Genomic DNA, 14020 nt, shown 5'->3' with positions numbered 1-14020 from the left:
GTTTGCACACTACAACGTACAAACAGGATGAAGTATGTGTTATAAATAAGAAGTGAATTTTGTATATCACTGAGTATAAAATACCTTCTACTAAAGTACGCTCATATGTGTACACATAATATACACCCTATATGTAGGTGTAGTATCCACACATAAAATACTTGCGAATATTTGCATTTCAGGTGGTATGTTAGGTATTGATGTAGTGACATGCAGCCACTGCTCGTGTCCCGTGGCACTTAATGGCCTTTGCTCTTCTCTCTGTTGTAAGTATGGTGCACCCCGCAGCTGGACCCATATGGGGATGCCAGTTGTAAAGGCGAGGCAGCGGGCAGGACATCCAGGGCTGAGCCCTGTGTCGCTGGCCAGGCCGCAGGCTCCTGAGCCTTACTCCGGCGCAGGCCCCAAGGCCGTCCCTGCTGCATGGGCACCCACACACCACGAGGGCCGTGGCTGCCTCTGCAGCCACCCAGGGCTGGCAGTGAGCAGCTCCTGTACTGCTTTACTGTCGGGGAAGGACAGCTTCTCGTTATCTCCTCTCCACTGGGTTCCCAGGCGTGTGAGATGCTGCAGTAGTGACTATGCTCATAACGCACTTCAGGCAATGTGCCCCCTTGTTAGCGTGTTTTAATATTCTATATTGGTATCCCAGCATGCTTGAAAAGCAAGCATGGCTGGTGTTTATATTTATTTCACTGTTCTTGCATAAAGTTTACATTTTTCAAAGCAAAGGAGGACTGTTTATCAACACTTGTAAATATAACGTCGCTAGCTTGTTGAAATGTTTTTCGTCTTGTATTAAAAGATGCTTCTTTGAGAACTGATCTACTTCACACAAAATTTTGGTGAATAATGATGTTATGTTATAAATGGTAGAGCTTAATTATGAAATATTAGTTTCTCTCAGTTAATATTTACAACAAACACAATGCAGGCATAAGCTTGACTTAATCTACCTATGCAAATTTTAAGAAGGTTTCATTAAATAGTAAAAAGGCATATATTTGACTGTGCAGAAGTTTAACAAGTGTAATAAAAATAGCTACATCATAGTCAGTGTGACTCATTATTACTCTTATTTGAAATTGAAAGGGTTTGCACTGAGGCTAAAACTTAGAGGTAAAATCTTAGACATAATGAAAACAATGAGAATTTCCTGTTGATTTAAATAGAGCCAAGATTTCTTTTGGAGTTATTTAAAAATCATTAGTAGAAGCTTTTGCAGACTGAACTAGTGTTTGCTTAATCCTTGTGTTTTCAGTAAAGAAAAATACTTATGAAACATGCATGAGATGTCTCCTTCTTGGCAGGAAACATCCTGACTGCTTTTTGCTGCAAAGAATCTCAGCCTTGGCAAAATAAGAGTAACAAGCTTTAAACAGATTAATAGTTTATCTGATTCAGTGATCATCTTGCTTTAGGACAGAGTTAAAACCATCAGAATCCTTCTCTTGATCTTACTCAGAAAGCATTCACTGCAAAGTGAGAAAGCTGCATTTAGTGAAGATGTGCTATCACTGAAATTGATGTTTTGGGGTTATAGAGTGGTCTACTTTTTGTGTGTTATCCTAGGGTAGGTAGCTAGCCCTAGTTTATATATATATACTACATATATATTTAAATATATATATAATGATTATTTGTCTTGCCATAGCCCTTGAATATTATAAAATATTACAAAGGAGAACTTTGAAATCCTCCATATTTTTATCATTATCTCTTTTTTTTTTTTTTTTTTTTTAATATATATCCAGGGATATGGCCTGTTTAACAAAACTAAAACATACAGTCTACAGGAGAATGACAAGTTGTGAGAATCTCTATTTTTTATATAATTTTTTGGTTTGGTAACTATTCTCTGAATACTCTTATGGTCTTTGAGATCAAAAAGTTAGAGGATACAACTCTTTTTCAGCACCTAAATTCAGCTGAGTTTTGCTCCTTATTATGTAGCATACTATCCAGTTTTAGAAATTCCATACTCCACCAGCAACTATAAATCTTTGTCCCTGTGTTTACTCTAATCTGATGATTCAAAAACTCAATTTTAAACATTTACACTACGATAGCTCCAGGATTCAATACATACTCTTAATCTAGTGATTGGTCTTTCCCAAAGAATATGCAGTCTGAGTAAATAAGACAGGAGTTGGAGAATGGGTACATCTGCAAATACAAAAATAAAAGTCACAATATTGTACAGCTTTACATAACCATACTTTCATTGAATGGATTGCTTCACTTTCAGTTACTTTCATTTATTGGACTTGCCATATGGCCACACTTTTTCTTCACAGTCAGTGATACTATCTGCTTTGCTGTGACAGTGTCCTAGCCCTTGAGGTTGTTTATCCCTGAAAAAAAGAAGATCAAACTTGTAATCCACTGCAGCAATAGTCTTCCAGACTCAATCAGATTTCTCGTTAATCTCCTTGACAAGCACGAGTGTAGCTTCCCCTGCCCGAAGAAAAGCTTAGAGTTCACTGAATCTCTGGTTCCCAGCAGAGCTGGTTATAATTCTCACTTTTGAACTCTGGGAGCTGAAAACACAAAGTTGGTTCAATTTATTTTTAAGACTGGAACTGATAAACGTTTGTAAAATTACCTCAACCCTAAACTCAGCAATGTGGTTGCACTAAGGATAAAAAGAGTAGGAAAGATACATTGAGACCACTTATATATGGACCAATTTGGTTAAGGAAAGTGAGAAAAAAAAAAAAAAAAAGGAGAAGAAACCAGTAAGGACTGTACTGTTTTGTACTTGATTTTAAGCAGTTACAGAATCATCAGACAACCAAAATCCAGCAAGCAACGTAGATATTGAATGAAGTTTGTAGACCAGTGAAGGAATAAAAAGGGATGCTATTTAAGAAACTGGGACTGAGGCTTTGGTATGAAGGCTAGATGCCACACAAACCCTACCCAGAGCTAAGTGTTGTTTGAAGCATGTAATACATCATGCTCTGTACACACGTCTCCATAAGACACACATGTTCTATGGGTTAGTACCCAATGCAAAGTAAATCCAGATGTGCTCTTAGAATAATCCATATGTGACCCATATTCCTGTTACTTATTTTTTTTTCCTTCTGATTTTATAAAGCATAATCGATTTTCAGGCAAGAATGGCTAATTTTATTTCTTTATCAATCCGCTAACCTTGCAAAAGGCCTTTCCTCTGTAACTACTGGAGGCAACAGAAGAAAACACAGGTATCTTACTCTGTCACTATCTCTCAAGCTTAACACAGTTCAAGAGAAAGTTTTGCTTGTAGTCAGAATTCTTGTCTCCCTGCCTCATTAGGTAGAATTAACTACTGGCAGTGGTATTAATGAGGAAACCCAAAGCAGAGTACTTTGTAAAAAAAAAATAAAATTAATTGACCTAATAAATGGAAGGTCAAATGAGAACAAACATTTTGTTAACCAGAGATATCTGAGCATACAGCCATAATTCCATATCAAGGACTCTTCAAATATCTACCCCAAATATTCATATAGACTTGATTTTTCTTTGTTGTGTTATTTCCCATCCAGAGCAAGTCCTCCTGTGAGGAAAATGAAAAAAATGTAGTTCAGCACAAAATATTCAGGTACTAACATGAACTTTGCTTTCCTTCTATGCCTTATTACATGGTAGAGCAATGTGGTTACCAGTGCAGAAAAATTTAAAGAATATGGCGTTTGAACATGATGAAGTATAAAAGTCTTCCAGCTAAGAAAAAGATTCAAAACATTTTTTGTAACATCTGTGCCATCTGCTGGGTATGAACTGGTGTAGCTAATAAATTGAGGGAAAAGCTGAGTGATTTGTCAAGGGTCCAATAGAACTATGAAGTTGATTATCTTTCCATTAGCCTTATGTACTTTAACCAAGGTACACAAAACTAAAGTCACTCGAAGAAATCCCCAAACTTGCTAAATGAATGCAGATAATTTTTGCACTTACCTGCTGCTAGAAGGGGGGAACCAAGAAGAAAACTGCAGGGTAAGAAGTGCTATTGGATACCAAACCAGGCTCAAGGGCTTGCTTCCCATCTCCTGGGGCTACCAAGGTCCAGAAGAAAAAAGAAAAAAAAAAAAAAAGAGATAAATTGTATTCCAATGATTCTTTGTGAGAGAAATGGAAAAACTGAAAGCTGCTTGGTGACTTTTCACTCCTTTGAGAGCTACCCCAAGGAGCCATGTACTGAATTTTAATTAAGCAATGCTTTTAGGTATACTTCCTGATAAACTTAAGAATAGTGGTTTGAAGGAACAGAAAACTTAAACTTTCAGTAATTTATTTTGGTATTTTAAAGCAATCCTTTTTCTACCATCCATAAGACCATACAGGAACTACATTCCTGAGATACCCTTAGCACAGGAGCTTACATAATTATCTGAAGCATGTTAATGTTTTAAATATGATTCAACACAAAATAATTAGATACTAAAATTAACTGTTTTATATTTTATTTTTAAATAACACTTGGACTATAACAGAGCTGATCTTTATAAGTCAGCTTATAAAGAAAGTCAATAATTTGGGTTCTTTTTAATTTTTCAGCACTTACTGATATTTATTACTTGACTTCATATGTATTTTGTGATCAGTATCTGCCTGGGTTTTGCATATATGCATCAATTCACCACATGTTTATGTAGTTCTATGTGACCCAATAAAACATTACTTGGCTTAAAATAGTAAAACTTGCTGGTCTACCTAATACCTCCAAAGTCAGTGTAATCAGTGAAAGGAGTTATCTTTATTAATGTCCATTCTGATATTAGGAATAGCTTTTATGAAAATAGTAAACATATTCTGTTAAATTTCAATTTAAAACTCTAACTACCACAATAGAAAATGTACAAGATTGTATTAATAAATACAGTGTGTATTAAACAAGTTATTACCTGTTTAATAAAAAATGCTATTTTCCTTCTTTGTCTCAGGTATTTGGATTAACATTGGAGAATACAGGAAGCTGTATGGCAGAACAAGCCAAATATGCAACACTTTTACCACTGTACGTTGCCTTTTTCCCATACATAGCTCGTTCCAGACCCACAGCTCTCCATCCTCGTGCATCTTGATTCTGCCTCAGTGCAATTTCTGTTCCCTGCCAACTGCAGCAAATATTTATGCTGCCCAGATGCACTCTGTATTTCCTTTTTTTTTTTTTTTTTTTTTGAGTCTGACAAGGATACAGAGAAAACAGCGTGCCATTATGGCTCAGCATAAAAGGCTCAGGGACACTGCAAAGCCCCAAGAGCTGCTGCCTCATCACGTATGAGCGGGCAGAGGCAGGCGTGTCCTTCTGGCACGAAGTGCGGCTCCACAGCTGTGAGTCAGCAACTGGAGAATGGGCTGGCAGGTGGCCAGAGGAGCCAGGGGTCTCTGGCAACTTGTCTGGGGGGCGCTGACACGACAAAAGGGACTGTAATCTTTACTCATTTTAAATTGCTTTACTTGACTCAAATTAGCTACTGTGGGCTGAAATATTGGGAGTTTTACTTGGAGATCAGACCTTGAATTACAATCTATATGGAAACTGCTGTTTCACTTCAGTTTCTAACGAAATTAAAGCACAGCTGCTTTGTCTTCAGTGTAATTTCAGCAGTGCTATTAGGGTAGATTTGACTTGTCCTTAGACTATTTTGAATAACCACCTAATCAGGCTAAGATTGCCCTACTTTGGACTTAGGGATTTTCATATAAACTTATTTTTTTCTAAAACTAAACATTTATCCTGTTGTTAGCTAAATGCTTAGAAATTGCTTTAAAAACTGACCAGGGAAGACTAGAAATAGAGAAAATATATCTGCCTAGCAAGAAACAAAATGAAACATATTTCACAGTTGTTGAACCCACTTTAACACAGAAAATTACATGTTTTCAGGTTGTCACATTCAGAGGCATGTACTTCTTCTGTGATAACACATTTTACTGCGTTTAGTATGTAAATTGAGCAAAAAGAACTTGGTAGTGGTGCTTAAGGAAAGATGGAAAAAAGGTTATTTGGGAAATAATTTAATCTCATCATATCGGAGGGACTTTAAAGATCATCTAGCACTAACCTCCCCGCCATGGGCAGGAACGCCATCTCCTGAGTAAAGAATTTCCTTTTAACATCTAATCTAAATCTCCCTTCTATTAGTTTTAAAACATTCCCCCTTGTCCTATCACTGTCTGTCTGGGTGAAAATAAGCCCCTTTAAGTACTGAAAGGCCTCCGTGGAGTCCTCCAGGCTGAACATCCACAGCTCTCTCAGCCTGTCTTCATAGGAGAGGTGCTCCAAACCTCTGATCATCTTTGTGGCCCTCCTCTGCACCCACTCTAACAGGTCCACATCTTTCTTGTACTGTGGGCCCCAGACCTAGACACAGCACTCCAAGTGGGGCGTCACAAGGGCAGAGTGGAAGGGGACAATCACCTCCGTCGACCTGCTGGCCACTCCTCTGTTGATACAGCCCAGGATGCAGTTGGCCTTCTGGGCTACAAGCACACACTGCTGGCTCATGTTGAGCTTTTCATCCACTGGAACCCCCAAGTCCTCCTCCACAGAGCTGCTCCCAACGGGTTCTTCTCCCAGTCTATACTCATGTCCGGGATTGCCCTGACCCAGGTGCGGCCCCTTGCACTTGGATTTGTTGAACCTCATTAGATTCACATGGACCCGCTTTTCTAGCTTGTCCAGGTCCCTTTGGATGGCATCCCTTCCTTCTGTTGTATCAACTGCACCACTCACCTTGGTGTCATCTGCAAACTTGCATTTAATCCCACTGTCTATGGCATTCACAAAAATATTAAACGGCAGTGGTCCAAGATGGACACCCTGAGGGACACCATTTGTCACTGGCCTCACCTGGACATTGAGCCATTGACCACAACTCTCTGGCTGTTGCCATCAAGCCAATTCCTTCTCCATCAAATATTCCATCCTTCAAATCCTTCTTTCTCCAATTTGGAAATCAGGATGTCATGTGGGACTGTGTAAAAGGCCTTACAGAACTCCAGGTAGATGAGATTGTTTGGTCTTATCTTGTTGATTGATGCAGTTACTCCATCATAGAAAGCTACCAGGTCAGGCATGATTTGCCCTTGGTGAAGCCATGCCAGCTGTCTTGGATCACCTCCTTGTCTTTCATATGACTTGACATTGCTTCCAGGAGGATCTGTTCCATGATCTTTCCAGGCTCACCGGTCTGTAGTTCCCTGGGTCTTCCATTCTACCCTTTTTATAAATGGGAGTGATGTTTCCCTTTTTCTAGCCACCAGGGAATTCACCTGACAGCCAGAACTTTTCAAGTATGATGGATGGTGGTTTGGCCACATCAGCCAGTTCCCTGAAAACCCTGGGATGCATGTCATTGGGCCCCACAGACTATTTCAGTTTCATAAGATGGCCTTAAGCCTCCTCTTCGCTTACAGTGGCAAGGACTTTCGAACTCCTGCTTGTTTCCCATGCTGTGTGCATTGGTGTAGAGGCATTTCAGCTGGGCTATCTGTCACATCACCATTTTTGAGGAACCTTCCTGGTGTTCCCTGGTTCTTCTCTGTCACTCAGAAGTACATAGAATCATAGAATGGTTTGGGTTTGGGTTTGAAGGGACCTTAAATATCATCTAATTCCACCCCCTCTGTTATGGGCTGGGACACCTTCCACCAGCCCAGGTTGCTCAAATCCCCATCCGGCCTGGCTTTCAACACCTCCAGGGATGCAGCACCCACAACTTCTCTGGGCAACCTGTTTCACTGCCTCACCACCCTCATAGTAAAGAATTTCTTCCGAATATCTAATCTAAAACCTACCCTCTTTTAGTTTAAAGCCATTACTCCTTGTCCTCTTCCCCTGTTTAATCTAGTTTAAAGCTCTTCTAATAAGTCCGTCCAGCTTGCTGCCCAGAACACTCTTGCCCCCTCTGGTCACATATGCCCCATCTGGTGTCAATATGCCCAGTCTCTTGAAGGTGCATCTGAGATTGTAGAACCCAGAACCCTGCGTGACACCAGCCACACAGCCAGTCATTCACCTGATCCATTCATCTCCTTCTTAGGTGCCAATTTCCAACTGGGAGGATAGAGGAGAACACTACCTGTGCTCCTGATCCCTTCTGAGGGACATAAGGTCTCTTGATATTCCAGAGTTTCCTCTGAGCAGCCTCATTTGATCCTACATAAAAGAGTAGGGAATTGGTGATAGTCTTATGGCTTTACCAGGTTTGGTAGCCTCTTCATGATATCATGAATGTGGGCCCCCAGCAGGCAGCAAACCTCTCTAGAGAGATTGTGCAGATGGCAAAAAGGTGCTTCAGTGCCTCTCAGTGAGGAATCTCCAATTGTTAACACCCTTTGTGCTTTTTTTGGTGGCACTGGTTCTAATACAGGTGGTCGGCTGGACCAACTTTGTACAGTTGTCCTTTCCTGAGTCTTAACCATTACTCATACACTCTCTTTTTTCCAGCCTCAGAGCATTTTATCTGTTTTGTAGGGGCCCTTCAAGGCAAGGGAGAGACTCCTGCTGCTGCTCCAAGCAGAGATGAGGGTCCAGTCTCCCTTGCCTTGTGAGCCAGTCAAGTCCACCAGCACTGGGTTGGAAGCTAGCTTACCTTCCCCTTGCAGGGACTTAAGGTAGGGCTGTCACTCAGCCTGTGTCAGCACAGAAAACCACACATCGATCTCTAACTTGAATTCCTGGATACTACACTGCCCTGGTGAGCTCCTCTCGCAGCATGGTACCTTGCTCAGAAAGCTCATCCAGCTGTGCATGCCCGCACCCATGACACCCACCTCTGCCTTTGGGCCCTAGTGGGACTTCCAGGTTCTGGAGTTCCCTGCAGCTGACGGCCTGGGCAGCTTTTTTGGTCCTTGGAGGTTTGCCTGGGTTGTGGCCCTTCCGTCTGGGTTTTAGCCTCGGCCTGGAAGTTGCAGCGGGTGGATACCATTTTGTTTCAGCAGAAGGCTGCTTCTTGTTTCTCCCAGACCAGAAGAACGTGGCTTGTCTTCTGCCCACCTTGCATACCTTCCCATACCACACAAACTGCCGTGCTGTGCCTTAACTGACAAACCTCACCCTGCTTGGCCACCCCCAGCACTGCGCTCCCCAGGGGCTGCTTTTGTCATCAGTGAGAAACAAAATGAGTACAAATGGAAACGTCAGAGTGAAACTAACTCAGGAAGAAATCCTATAGTTTACATACAAACTCGTTTGTCTGCTTAGTGAGTGCCATGGAGCTAAACTGACAGTTCTGTAGCTGTCCATTTGCACCAATTAGAGCATCCCCTTACCAAAGCTGCAGTTACAGCTACATCAGCACATTTCTTAGAAGACCTTTGAGGAGCTTTTAATTCATTTGTAAAATTTTGTCTCAAGATGAGAAATGACAGAAAATTCCAGTCCAGAATATGCTTTTTGTTAGTTTATTTATTTAAATGAGAAATATAGAAGAGAAGGACGGAAGTTACCAACTTTAAAATTAGGTGAATTTTGAGTATTTTTTTTTTTTTAAAGTCTGTTTTTACTTGAAACACCATGAATCCCATCAGTCTCTCTGTAGATCCCAGGGGTGAGTCAGGAGTGTTGGAAGTATTTGTAGAGATATGTGGTGAATTACAGGCTAGGGACATGATTATTTAGTATGGAAGCATGGAAATGGTGTGGAACTCATGCTTCCTACTCACCCCAAATTGTCTTCTCTGCCTGCCTACCATTGTGCTCTCCAGAAGACAAGGACTGCAAGCACTTTATCTGTGTAACTGTAAGCACTTTATCTGTGTAATATGCTATGGCTATTTTAAAAGCTGTTGTTAAAATGTCTTTCTAGGAAAGCTCAGAAAACAAAGGATATAGGATTGGTTTGGGTGGTAATGCAGTGTGCAGTTTTTCCTGCTAGAAGCCAGTTCCAGATGTTTGGGCAGTTCACATAAACATTTACTTGACTGCTCTCTCTCCACCCTTGTAATTCACAGTCCCATCACTCAGCTGCACATGAAATTGTGCTTGCCCAGACTTGCCTGGGACAACAGGATACCAGGATAGTCCTGTTGTGTAGAAAGCTTTCTGGAGGAGCAGCACTTTTGAGCTGGTGATACGTTCAGCAGAGAACAGAGACCTGAGCAAACACCAGCACAGCACTCATGGTTTCCTGTTTACTTGAACCCCATTTACAAGGGTTTATTCAATACTATACATGTCCTTCTTCCACAACAGAAATCACAAGAGACTTCCTGTTCTCCACTGCTGCCAGCAGACAGCTGCAGGTTTCTCATGAAATATCCCCTGACGGGCTGTTAGAGAGAGATGCTAGGGAAAAGAGTATATAGAGATGAGCAGAAAAGAGAATGAACACTGTTTTTAGAATGAACAGTATGCTCACCCCACTAGCTCTATGTGTTGGGGTCCACATTACGCTCTTTCATGATGCAGGCATATGCATCTCAGCAGAACTCACATTACCTTGCATAAGAAATCTCTGATTCCAGACGTTCAAGCAGGTAAATTCTTTCTTCCCTCAGCTATGATACTGAAGGCTGCTGCTCAGTTGTTATTATATTGTGAATTTTCAACCGTAATTTGTTGTTATTATTTCCTTTTTTTCTAGCTACACTGAAAGTTAGTACCTTCCTTCACCGGTTTTCCCATTCCCATCATTAAAATACATTGCAACATTAGGACAAATATTGTATTATCAGAACCAGTTCAATAATTTCCATGTTTCCTTTTTTTTTTTTTTTCCTAGCATCTCTTCAGAGTTCAAAATGTATGTATGTATATATGAATATGTGTTTTTATATTCTGGAACTGACTGTAATACAACAATGGCAAATAGCTTATAAGAGCTCTAAAAGACTTGTAACTATCTCTAAACAACAGAAAACAAAAAACTGCTTACCCAGCCCTACAGCACCAATTCGGTAAGCAGCACTACTGTGGGAATCATTTGTCATGGCTGACAGGAAACATCAAAAAGGAAGATTTGATGGAAAGACAAAAAAAATCCATGATGAATTATGCTTTTTTTTTTTTTTTAATGAAAAAACTATCATAAAATTCCAGAGATGCATTATGGTGTTATTAATTCAATTGATTTAATTTATTTGAGTAAAACCATTATAGTCATTAATGTTTAACTGCTCCACCTAAATTTTCAAAGCTTTGCATGCAGTAGAATCTCACTAATCTTGTTAAAGTCAATGAAATCAGTGTTTATAAATCCCAAGCAGCTCTTTGAAAGTTTAGTTTTAGTTTATTTATGTTAGAAATCCCCATTTTTTTTAATGAGGATGATATTGTACTGGAACACTTTAGGAAGACGGGAGTAGTTTCATAAAAAATCTCATCATTTTGGAAGGAAGAAAGGAAATAAGACAGAATTGCAACATACAGAGGAATTTCAGGTTTCTATACAAGTAGATAGACATTCAGTATGTATTGATATTAAAGCCACACAAGAAATAGTATAATCATTTGAAAAAAAAAATAATGCTGAATATTTTCCCAGTTCTCCTCCAGCTATTCCATATCCTTAGATACTTATTTTATTATTTATTTACCTCTTACATAACATGAAGCAGCCATAATAGTAAAAATAATACCAAAACTTGCTAAACAGATTTCTTCTCTCTCTTTTTAATTATTATTATTATATATATTTTTTAATTCTCACAAATGTAGCATTTCTCTCAAAAGATTTGCATTTGAAACAGCAGGATTAACCAGAGCTTCTCTGTGTTAAGATCCCTGTGCATGAATCCAGGGGGAAGGAGGTGTGAGAAAGGTTACAGTCAGAACCTTGGCAGTGAGGCAACAAGACAGAGAATTAGTTTCTGGGAAAAGAACGTCTTCCTTCCTTTAATGCAATTCGCTACTCACTGTTAGAAATGACTTTTTCTGTGATTCTGAAAATACTCCATTAAGGCCCACTTATTCCAGGAGCAATTTGTTTGTGTGCTATATGCTAGTAATAAATATTCATATTTAAATAAATTACTCTGTATCATTTTTGAACTATCAAGGACATGAATAAACACAACAAAAGCAAGTTATTTTGTGAGCAGTAGAATTATTAAACCCCATTGCCTGCAGATTTTGTTTTTCTCACTCCTCCAAGGTAAGCAAGCCCAAGTTTTCCATCTTTTCATGACACGTACCAGAAGCCTGTCCTGTAGCTACCCTGGGTGCTAGATGTATGCTTCATGGCCAGGTGGTGGATTCCAGCCACAGTCCATAAATTCTGCATTTCTGTCTCCCTTCACATCAGAGGTGCTTATTTGCGTCTTCTCCCAGTTGCCAGTTTTCATAAAGCTTGTAGTAATATAGTTGTCATAGAAACTTGAACCACTCTTTTCTATCTTTTAAAAATGAGTCAACAGATTGATATGTTGATAGGAAAGGAGAGGTAGACAAATAAGGAAACAAACTCTTAATTTATTTCCCATAAGAAACTTTAATTTCCTTTCAAAAGCTGTTTTGAAAAGAAAACACAGTCAATTTACAGATAGATTTTGTTTATTTTGGTGGAGTTTAAGTTTAATCAATCAAGGTGGTACTTCTCAAGCACTGTAAACATATCAAAATTCTTTGCGGTGACGAGAGACTACTGGCTCTGGATTGTAAAGTGGGAAAACTATTAAGAGCCTATTGTTGTGTGAAATCTGCTTTACTGAATGATAACTCAATGTTTCACTGAGTTCTCTGCCCCAGTGAACCTTTTCATGGAACTCTATGTGTCATTCAACCAACTTTTTGGATTAGTTGTTGCATTATACTACTCATAAACTATTGGATGTTTCCCTGAAGAGCCCTGGTTATAATTGCTGCCATATATGTATAGATGAGGTGTCAGACCAGTAAATTTGGAAGAGTTATGTTAGGGAAAAATAGTTTTTACATGAGAAAAAGCTCTTTCTTGGCTTTGGTTTATTACTACTCTATGCTTTATTCTACGTTAAAGCAGTATGGAAAAATTATTCTTTTGATTATTTTAACTCCTTTACCAAAATCACATTTGTTCACCCTGTGCTTACACTACAAATAGAGTTTTTTTATGTTCAGGGATTTTTTTTATTTTTATTATTAGGATTCTTCTCTTTCAGTCCAACGTTAAAAATATCCACTGTGGAGTCTTGCAGGATGAAGAACTGCAAAATCTCATTCTTGTGGCAGCACAGAGCTTTTAATCCTCCTAACCTCCTCCTTCTTTCAAGAAATACTGAAAAGAAATTGTGGAAAAGTGTAGTTTAGATCTGTAGCATTTTAGATTTATTATATGTACCATGTGAAACTTTCTTGCTAGCCACTAAATTAGGATAAGATAAAATAAGGTGACTTTACCAGTACTCCTGCTATAGTTAGACTTACAGAAGAGAGCACCGTGGACTCAGTACACAGATAAGAGAAAAATACTGCAGACTCAGGAAACTTGGCAAAACTAGGTGAAAGAACTTGATAGGGTTATGTTCTGAATAGATTAATTAATCTAGATTAATTGATTAGCTTTCACTGTACCAGTTCTTTAGACCTGATCTAGTGGGTGGCATCCCTGCCTATGGCAGGGGGAGTGGAGTTAGATGATCTTTAAGGCCCCTTCCAACCCGAACCATTCTATGATTCTATGATTATAATTTTCTGCTTTGCTAGAAACCAATGTATTACAGCCTTTGCTGTCCTTGGCCTCTATGTCCTTAAAACAACTGATCCTTACTCTTCTCTGTAAAATAGTATTGACAAAAACTGGCAAAAGATAAACCAAAAGCCTGAAGGCATCTTTTAATTTCATTATTATCTGGCTAAATAATGTACCCTTGCACGGAGGGTAAGGGCTCCGTAAGGAACTTCTAAAGAAATAGGCTGTGAAGAAGCTTTGGTTGGCTGACTTGCTCTGAGTTGCAAATGGCAAGCCTCAAGTATTGCTGTTTGTCAGTCAAGTCAGACACTGTTTGCTTTTTCTGTTGCAATTATCGTCGTGTGAAAATAATAAGATATATGGAAATGACAGAAACAAAAGCATTAAATGCTAAATGAAATAAATATTTTGCA

Source organism: Anser cygnoides, chromosome 2 (assembly GCF_040182565.1).
Source record: "Anser cygnoides isolate HZ-2024a breed goose chromosome 2, Taihu_goose_T2T_genome, whole genome shotgun sequence".
Classification (NCBI taxonomy): domain Eukaryota; kingdom Metazoa; phylum Chordata; class Aves; order Anseriformes; family Anatidae; genus Anser; species Anser cygnoides.
This window is presented reverse-complemented; position numbering follows the sequence as displayed.